The 11,315-nt window shown below is 34.7% G+C and overlaps 1 pseudogene; it reads right to left on the bottom strand.

Annotated features, from left to right (window-relative positions):
- Window positions 1–8,541: 8,541 nt before the first annotated feature.
- Window positions 8,542–11,315, bottom strand: part of LOC149527929 (uncharacterized) — a 137,873-nt pseudogene continuing 135,099 nt past the window's right edge.

Genomic DNA, 11,315 nt, shown 5'->3' with positions numbered 1-11,315 from the left:
CAGAAAGGCATCAATGTCATAGAATTGAGACCCATTCTATCTATTAGAAATTAGATGCACAGTAAATAGAAAATAATATATGGTGTTAAGAAAATTTATTAAAATCTGATCTATATTTCTCCAGAGGCATTAAAACACAAACTTTCTGCTGTGCGATCTTAGAGGGCGTGACTTCTAAAAAAGCTCGCTATTATTCTCCCTCTATTAAAAAATGTTGTTGAAATCTCAATCTAAAATGAACTACTCATCCCTGTTTCAGTGTTAGATGCAAATTCTGGGTGTAATCAAATATAAAATGATTGTAAGATGGAAACAAAACAAGTTTCTCATTCAACCTTTTCCTTCTATTTCCCAACTACCAATCCTCCAAAGGAAGTGTGTGGGTGCTCAGTCCTCTTCCTAAATCTATTTGATAATTCTTCACTAGTTTTGAGGGCTACGTCCCAAATGATCTAGCTTGAACTTGTGTTCCAAGCCCAGATGCTGCAAATAACAACCTATGATGTGATGCAGAGACCTTGGTGGACTTTCGGCTATTCATAATAAGAGGGACTTCCATAGTGTTCTCATAACACCAATCTAGCATCTTCACAGGATCACTCTCCTTGATCCAAGCCATCACCAAACCTTATCAGAGTGCACATACAACTCCCTATTCCACCATAGGCTCTACATCTTAGAAATAATTCCCATGTCCCTCAAATGGATTCACCCAAGCAATCTTGTTCAACAACCATCAAATGCCTACAATGCCTCAATAGGCTCCAATCTTGGCTTCACCTTAATTAGGTGTTTTCTCCACCTTCATACACATCAAACAACTTCAAACAATATGTTCCCAAAGTTACCAAACCCTCATCTTATCATCTAATACCAAAACCCAATTATAGCCCTTCACTAAACCTATTTCCTAGTTAGCCTTGCCAGTTCAGTTTTTCAAGATTTTCTTCCACTTTTCCCAAAACATTTAGAAATGTAAACCCATATTTGGATACCCTTTTCCAAGTTACACAACATACTTCAAAGTTTTATACTATTCCTTTGGACCAAATACCCAAACTATTACTGCTGCTCCACAATTAACCCTCCTATTACAAAGAAACTACTAATAGATCTCATTCCCCAAACATTCTAACCCCAAATAGAGTTGTATTAACATCCCAAACAAAGGATTTTCATACTCACAGGAGATTCCACCAAGTTTTGCTTGCCCAATCATCAAACCCTCCTTCCTAGGTGCCTAAGCCTAGGGTTTTGCCAAACTCACCCCTCCAAACATTTCCAGATCCTTCCAATGGATCTAACACCTTCACATAGCCATAACATGACCTTCTATACCATAAAATATAGTCCTCATTTTGGTAGAATCTCTAGACCTTGACTGGTCCAATCACCATGTGACCCCAAACAACACTCTGTCATAATCAAAGATCTCTTTCTTCACCTCCTTGCATAACCCTACATGAAAGACTATGCATTCAAGGAATAATTTACATGTTTATCCCTTCTCCCATAAGAAATAACCATCTACATAAAGTGGGAGGGGCTTTCCTTCATTGAAACAACAAAACAATGGTAAATCTGTCACTTATTTGCTGTACAAAATCCTTTAACAAATGGCCTGTTTCAAATGAAAGGAATCTTTAAAATCTTCTAAATCATCTGTAGATTCAAGATAAAGATTTGAAACAAAATAAACTTTGCTCCAATCCAAAAAAAAATGAAAGGAATAATTACTGTTTTACAACAGTCTGAACATAATAGTGAAACAGAGGTTGTTTTTATTGATTCTTTCAATCCTTTACATGAGATCTTTGACCATAATCTCTTGAACAAAAAATACATTTTATTTATTGACTTCTTTTCCCCCTTCTAACTGCCCAAACCTCAAAGAACTAACCAAAACCTCCCTAACTGTCTCATAATAGTCACTTGACAGTTTCTCACCTTTCATTAACAACATTTTACTAATTTGCTCTTGTTTTTAACATTTGATAATATGAAACTTTTTAAAACTTCCCTAAATGACTAACTATGCTTAAAAGGACCTAAGGACTTCACTTATCCTCTTGATTCCACTTGGATTGCCATATGTGGCCTATTGTTACCATTTTGACAATTTGACATTTTTTGCAATTACATTAAATTGACTTCATTTTATATGCATATTATAACTTTTTGACCTCATGTATGCTTCCTAGTACATGCTAGGACTCCCATCCCCTTGACATATTATAAATGACCCCTAGGTACATTCTAACCCTCACAATGCTATTAAGGCTTACATAATTGATCCTAATACAAAATGATCATAAAACATATTTGAATGACCATTTCATGGTCTTATTACAACCAATGGCCCACCGTGGTCATGTTGATATCTTGTTGCCTCTAGGGTCTTCTTATGCCTTCATCCTTGGCCTTGATGCTCCTGCATCATGATGTCTCCTATGTCCTTTTGTAATTTCCTCAAATCTGTAATCATCAAGAATACTTCTAAAATCACCTAGTCGACTTCCATTTTGCTGCCCAAGATGTCCTAGTTTGCTTACAACAATTGCTCTAATCACAGAATTAATAACAACACAACTTTAGTCTTTGCTATAGTTTATTGAAGTCCAAAAATCAACTACATTCATTCTTGCCTCAAAGAAAAATATTGTTTACTATATTATGCTCGACTCAATGAAATACGATACCAATAAGCTATTATAAGAAATCTCTTCATGTGACTTATAATAGCTCAAATAAAAAAATGAAAAACCCAGAGGACACCCCACTCTCTGAAATGAAGTCTAAAACATAAAAATTTCCCTCCAAGTCGTTGATACATTTATGACTCCCTAAAACCACCCCAAGAAGTGCTCCAACTACTCATAAATAACCTCCAAACTCTATGGAAAAGTCAAATTTGAGTTCCCTATATTCTCTCTTAATATCTCCAAATTGGTTAGATTCCAAGAAGTCTTTAAGCTCATGAATACATCTTTTCCATTTGAGAAAATGCATCACTATTATGTTTCCTTAAAAGACTTTAACAACTATCAATTGATAAATATATAGATATTCCTTGCACAAACTACTTGCAGATGGTGTGGAATTGGGAATTGGGAATGCATTAGTCTGTAACATATCTTGATAATGGAAATATAACTTCTATAAATGTCTCCCCAATTTAGATAAAAAGCTGTGACTACATCATTTGGTGGTACTCAAGAGCTAGCAATAACTATACTATAAAATATGCAGGGGCAACCTCAAAGCAAGGCTAGCCTCAACACTCTCAAACCAAACCTTTCTTAGATAGTCATTTAAAAAAATTGTTGGACTTGTTTTTTGGATCTAAATTTGAAAGACATCAAACCTAGGCTTAGCAAGCTTGTTATTGAGTGACCCGCTCATGGTACCCCAAACAATGAAGCTTCTAAGGCACCAGATCTCTGACTAAGTACTACATTCATCTCAGTTTTGATGCCCTGTGCCATTGTATATCCTCCAATACATCAATATCCTTGCAAAAGGGCCTAATTATATAATTATATATAAAAGTTAATAGGATTGAACAAGAAAAGCATTTACACACCTGTGGGGCTATGGGTAGCTACTGATTAGGCATGTGGACATGCTGGATAGCAACGAACATATTACCTCCAGTTCTATGTAAAACTTTCCTATACATGCAACATGCAAAATAACAAGGAAATAAGGCCATATATACACGATGAGAAATACAATTTGGAAAGAAAACTCTAATCCAAATGTATAATCATCAAGCAAAAGTTTCAGCTTAAATGAAAAACCATTATACTAGAACCAAATACTAAAATTCAATTCACACTTTCCAATTGTAAATACATGAATTAGTGTAAGTTTGACATAGGAGTTTCTGCTGAGAATTTATATACCTAGAAGGCTGCCTAGGCGTGTTTATTGCCTTTAGCATTGTTGTCTAGTTTGCATACAATAAATGACGAACATTATCTCCAAATCTCTATGAAATCAATGTACCAACAACCATACAACTGTCTGTTAATGATGATTTACAAAATGAAGTCACACATTTTATGTGTTTAAATTAGTACCATTGTTCATACTATGCACTAGTTTGATAAGTATTCAAATGGAAAAACTAATCAAACAAAATTAGTACCATTGTTCATACTATGCACTAGTTTGATAAGTATTCAAATAGGTGCATAAACTAATCAAACACCTTAAGGGATCCATCATCCATGGATTCTCTCGGATGAGGAGGCTTTAGTCATTCCTTGTACATTTTTGTTGCAATGGCATTTGTTGTCCTTGGGTTTTACCGAAGGAGAGGATCATTACCGACCAACCCATTAGTAGAGCCATTTAAAAAACCTTCTCTGCATTGTTGTTGTTGTTGTGCTTGCCTCTGCAACATTTATAGCTACTGCATTTGCATCAATTTCTGCCCCTCTGTAATGTGGCTACAAATAAATGCCGCCTCTTCACCAAAACTTTAACAGGCAAATTTTAGGGAATCCATTTGCAAATTAAAACTTAAACCCTTAACCACCCTCTAGTTCCTTCGCGCACTCGGTCAAATGATTTTTTATTTTAAAGTTCAAGCCCGTGTTGGTCAAAATTTTGACCAACACGAGTTAGATTTTTAAAAATGAGAAAAATTTCCTTCTACAATCCGACCAACTTAAACCTTTTTAATTGATGGTCAAAATTTTTGATAGAAAAATTAGGTCAAATGTAGTAGTGTTCAAATAGTAAATGAACATTGTCTTTGTAAAGTCCATTCATGGATATTTGTACCTCAAATATGATAGAATGGTTTTATCACAAAAAAAAGACAGCTAAAAGAGAAAGGACCAATAACTAATCTAAAAGTTTTAGCTAAAGTTCATTCCAAAAATTGGTTTGATATTGAAGATCATTGAAATGAACTTTAGATAATAGGGATTTTAGTTTCATGGCTAGCCCTGATTAATTGCATCATGCAATTTAGATGGCTATAGATTAATTGAAGGGTATAATTTAGATGGTTGTAGATTTAATGAAGGGTTTTGAGCTGCACACATTTCTTTTTTGTAGGTAAAAAGAATTACACTAATCAATTATCAAAAACCTGTTGGGCTTGAATCATCATGTTTTTCAGATATAAATAGAATTCCCATGCAAGTGGATTGTATCAGCCACCTTCTATAAGTATTGTATTCACTGGAGAACTACAAACATTCTGAGTATATTTGTTAAAAACTAACCAGTCATAGTTAACATATCATTCTCCAACCACTTATCTAGATCACTCCCGTAATCATTTCGCTAAGACCTACTTTGATAAGTTCAACTTTAAGCTTTCAAGCCTTTATAGAAATCATAGAATTTCCCATGGAACAACTAAGTTCAGGTTTCAACTTTCAACCTATGTAAGCAATCACAGAATTGGTGGTGGGATAATAAAATGGTGAGCTCTCAAAGCACTGTAGAAGAAAATTTATTATGGGGTGCTACTTTCCCAAAGGTTTTTGTGGTTAAGAGTGAATGCCTCTTATGGGCACATTGCTGGAACTAGTTGAATATATTAGTGTTACAACTTGATTATGTCGATGACCTTAGTCTTTCTATGCCTTAATGAGGAATGAGGACATACGAGTGAAAAATCTAGGTAACATATGGCTAGTGCTTTCATTTTTATCTTCCTTCTGGAGTACCATTACCCCTATTGATGTATGTTGTGTGGATGCTAGAGCTTTCACGTCATGTGACTTGTGGTATACTAGTTGCTTTCGTTGTTGTGTGCTTTGATGGGTCATGACTGCTAACATGCAAGACTACTGTATTCTCTAACAGTGACTTGTGAATTGAATTCATATCAAGGATACTTCATGGCCCTTGTTTAAGAAGACTTGCTGTGTACTTTTCAATACTTTCCAATAGGTTGATGACAAGAATTGCATTCCTGAATTGCTATTTTCTAACCTCATATTGTCTCCCAACAAAATAATCTTCTCTTCTGTTCCCTGTTCTCCTAAATACCAACTTTAGAATTATTGGATGGGAGCATGGACCTGATCTTAGATGAGCTAGACCTTTTTAAAACCTTTGGATAATGTGAAACTTGGTAAACACATCTATATAGAAACTCATAAATTCATGTCTACTATATTAGACTAAAAAACTGCATACTACTATGTACTTTTCAGTACTTTCCAATAGGTTGATGACAAGAATTGCATTCCTAAATTGCTATTTTCTAACCTCATATTGTCTCCCAACAATAAATCCTCTCTTCTGTTCCCTGTTCTCCTAAATACCAGCTTTAGAATTATTGGATGGGAGCATGGACTTGATCTTAGATGAGCTAGACCTTTTTAAAACCTTTGGATAATGTGAAACTTGGTAAACACATCTATATAGAAACTCATAAATTCATGTCTACTATATTAGACTAAAAAATTGCATACTATTTTGTTAGCACATGCACATACAAGTTTTTAATGCATCTATTTTCTTTTGTATGTTTTTTTTGTTCTACAATAAAGATTTGCATTACAAAAAACAATTATATTTAAAAACATTACTAAATTCACAATAATCTCATCCATCTTTTCATGGATACAATGGATAACATCTGTCACAAAAATCTATTGAGAATTTCAATTATTTGTTGGAACGCAAATAAAATTGTACAAACTACTTTGGGAGATGGCTCAATCTTAATGACAAACAAAACCTCATCAATTAATAGAGCTAAGATGACACAAAAATAAATGGAAGAAACAAACATAAAACCGCAAAGAAACAACATTGTAATCTATAATTGCAACTGCTCTTACCTGTGTAGCACAACACTCAAGCGAATAGAAAATCAACCATTGATATTTACCTTGTTGAAACACACAAGAGCATACGTTCATTACACTCTTGAAAGCAGTCATACTGGAATTATTGTAGGCTCACCTTTGTCAGGAAAAGGGTATTTGAGAAGAGTTATTGAAGATTAAGATCATTAACTTTGTCTATTATCAGCGACTTTCTTTGAAAGCCAAAAGAATCAAGCTAAAGTACCCAATTACCTTTATAAGCCCTCATTAAGAATGTGCAAGGGCAAAAAATTATCAACAAAAGCAATGTACTAACCAAAATATGAGGCAAGATGCGTGTTTTTAAATCAAGTCTTGTGAAAGCATAAATGTATTTTCCTAATGGACTCTACAAGAAAAGTTAAGCTTGTCTGCCACCAATGGTAATTCTGAATCACTCAGAAACTCAATGGGTGTTGTGAAATGCACTAAACACTATTGGAGTCCTATGCAAAGAATAAAGATTTTTCATGCTGCATTCATGAATCCAAAAGTGAACTTACCTGAAGTGTGGTAGGTTGCCTTGAACAATCTCAAAGCTGTGTAAGTGAAAATACTTAAATTAACTCCTCAGTGATTCCAGAAATGATAAGATGGTGCTAGGAGAAGCATTTATGAAAGCATAATAGCTTTGAGTTAATTCTGTTGTTTCCACTCAATTTGCGACAATGTTGATTTAGGAGAAACTAATGACATTGTGAAGAGAGTTATCAAAGCCCTTATCAAATTCAAATGGGATGTGAAACTAAAAATCTATTCTAAAGCTTCAACTATGGGGCTTGGTTTTTAAAGTAGATATAGGGCTTGGCATGCTTTCCACCCCATCTATAATGATACATTAACACTATTCCTACTTGAAGCAGTGGGTGGGAATGTGGGAAACCAACTTGACAAGGCCCGTTGGGGTTTAGGTTTCCTCAAAAAATTATAGGGCCTCCAATGTTGATACTATTAACTGGACATTACCCTCAAATCAAGCTGAGGCAGCCAAGGAAGAGGAAGAGAAATTCAAAGTAAAGTCTTGGTAAATTTGCTTCCACTCTTTATGCAACATAGCACATAAACTTACAATGAAGATTCCTCTCCCTCTAGAAAGGGATAGTCAAAATACTTCGATTAAAAAGTAAAATGCTTGTACAGAGAAGGAACCTCCTTTGCATGTACCTTAAAAACTACTCAATAAAAATAATAACATAAAATAAAGTAAGGGAAATGGGGCTACAATTTGCTATGTCACTCTAGAAAGATTATATCATTAATAGAGGTAGAGTAACCCAATTCTTAACTTTTTCTCCAAACTGAGGATAATTTATTATTCCTCGGTCATATAATATAAATATTAAAATACTAATGACTGTAACAACTTGAGTAAGCTAATTTCATTGTAATATACTAGCTTTATTGCACTCATAGTCATGATGGGAAAAAACATGCAACATCCAATCATGAGAAATGATTGGTAATGTAGCAACCAACAAGTCAGATAATTAAAAAAAAGGACATACAAAATGATAGAAGAAGATCTAAGCTTAATCTTTTTCTAAGCTTTTGTCAAACAAATGAATGTGTAGGATCATTGCAATGCAGATTAACTGAATAAAAGGAAAAATTGGTAGGCATGATAAATTTTGTTACACCTTACCAAACCTAAACCTCAATTGAAGCATCTTCTTGAAGGCCTATATAGTTTTAAGCCTGCTTAGCCGATCCGCTCCACAACCTTGAATTTTGAAACTTGAGGTATCTGCTTGTAATGCAAAGTAGGATCTATGCAAACAGGTATTTTCCTTACACGTCCAATAGAAGGAATTCTTACAGCTTGGCTCAGAGGATTCTTATGGATATCACCAAAAATTAGTGAAGGACCTGACTTGATGACTGGCGAGGCAAGCGATCTACTAATAAGCATCACCTCCCTCAATGGGACTCCACCATTAGGCACCCTCATTGATGGGTTCCTCACCTTTGCAAGAGCTTGCCAATCTACTGGTTTAGATTCTAAAGTTTTTACTGTTTCACTGAACAAATCTACCAGATTTCTTCCACTTCCTCGCCTCAAAATACTGCTAGATAAATTCTTTGCTAACATTGAGATTGGCTTCATCGTTTGAAACTCTGCTCCTTGATGATGCTCTCACCAATGATTTCATAGGCTTGGGCATCGAACTCATAGAGGATTTCATTTCTATTGTCATGTAGGGCGTATCATTGCCTTGTGTTAAATGACCCTTTTCTTGTCTAACACTTGGCTTCCTCTTTTGCCTCGAGAGACCATCCCAAATATGAAGGGGCATACTCTTACTCACTACTTTCAGCCCCCCCATGACCTCTTTCATGGAAGGTCTCCTCTCCTTGGTGGATCAGATACACCATGCTGCAATGAAAGCCATTTGTTTTACTAATTCCAGATTTTTGGGTGGACTCAGCCTTGGATCATAGAGTGCAAGAATATTATTCTGCCTGAGAAGTGGCATCGCCCAATCTGTTATGGTGATATTGTAGAACCCTTCAACAACTAATTCAGTCTCCACAAGGAAACTTGCATGTGAGAAAGAGAAAGTGAAATGTTTTTTTTTTTTTTAATGTATAAGCCCTATGTTGGTTGAAATTTTGACCACCACCTCCGTATTGGTCAAAATTTTGACCAACATGAGGCTTACATGTAAAAAAATTAAATTTTTGCCTTAACATTCTGATGAATCTAAACTTATTTAGTTGATGGTCGAAAATTTTGGTAAAAAAATGAGGTTAAATTTTGTAGCGATTGTATCAATGATGTTTTCTTTTTCCTTTAATGTAAGTGTCCATGGAGCATGAACATATGTGTTGTCTCCATGCAACCACATGTTCGACATGATATTGGCAACTTGCAAATCCTTTCATAACTTTATTTGTGCTTCAAGATTAGTTCTACTTAGATGTTTCCACAAGCACTCTGCCACATTTTTCCCAATGTGCATAGTATCAAATAGGCGGCCTTTTGGTAACTTATCATAATATTCAAATCTGTAGAAAATTGAGTCTTTTCATTCCTAGTGGAAAGCTCATCCCTTCTCTTTTGTCATACATCACTTTCCACCTAGTAGGGTACATCCTTTTTGGCTTCCACATTTCCACTTCCTTTCTATTGAACTTATTTTTATCACATACTCGATAGCAATGATTTTTTGGTAAGAAATGTCTATACTCATCATACACAGTTTTATTGAGATCTTTGGACTGCCTATACAAGGTTTTTGGCCCACATGATGGACAACCATGTTTCCCCTTGGTTTGTAGCCCTAAAATAAGAATGATAACCAGAGTTAGGATATAGTACAATGAACACAATAATTACAATGCACTTCATCATATATTACCACAACAAATAGAGAGCCCAGGGGCATCATGAATTGTCTAGATAAGTATCACATGAAAAAGGAAGTTTCTATCATTAATAGGTCTTGATACATCATGCATATTTACACCATCTCATAATTTGCAAAGCTCACCAATGAGGGGCTCCATGTATGAATCCATATCCTTTACCTGATACTTTCCTAAGTAAACAATTTTTTTGTTAAGGTTTAATAATATTGAAATATTTGTATATAATCTTCAAGAATAAGAATGTTAACCAGAGTTAGTATATAGTAAAATGAACATAATAATTACAATGTAATTCATCATATATTACCACAACAAATATAGATCCTAGGGCCATCAGGCATTGTCCAGATAAGTATCACATGAAAGAGGAAGTTTCTATCATTAATAGTTCTTGATACATCATGCATATTTCACCATCCCATAATTTTTAAAGCTTGTCAATGAGGGGCTCCATGTATATATCCATACCCTATACTGATACTTCCCTAAGTAAACAATTTTTTTTAAAGGTTTAATAACATTGAAACATTTGTATATAATCTTCAAGAAGGGACTGCATTATATTTATATATTTTAATACTTGGTATGATTAGAGTTAACATTGCATGCTCCTTTTTTATTTCCATCCAAGGGGGATATTGTTGCTAATAATTAAAATTGACCAAACTGAATATGTTCTTCTAAGATCTCCAAAAGGATTGACTCCATCCATTGCTAGAGAGATTCTTGCATTCCTTGGCTCATTTCTTAAATGTGGCCATTTTTCCTCAACCTCTTTTGAATGTTTTCTATTTGAAGCCATACACGTGACACCATCTTGGCTCCTCCCTTGCTCATGCTAACTCATATATTTTGCCAACTTCTTGCATTTGAACACCCTCTGAATCCTTGGCTTTAGTGGAATATGTCGTAGTACTTTATAAGGAACCTTCTTGGATACTTGATCTTGGAGATACCTACTTGTGTGACAAACTGGGCATTGCTTCAAATTTACATTCTTTCCATAGTACAATATATGGTCATTTGGACATACATCATATTTATTGTACTCCATCTCAATATATTTCATTATTGAAGATACATCTCTATGAGAATGAGGCAACT

The sequence above is a fragment of the Cupressus sempervirens genome, unplaced genomic scaffold, assembly GCF_028749045.1.
Source record: "Cupressus sempervirens isolate cs-2001-9-10 unplaced genomic scaffold, ASM2874904v1 CseChr00c100005_01, whole genome shotgun sequence".
NCBI lineage: Eukaryota > Viridiplantae > Streptophyta > Pinopsida > Cupressales > Cupressaceae > Cupressus > Cupressus sempervirens.
This window is presented reverse-complemented; position numbering and strand designations above follow the sequence as displayed.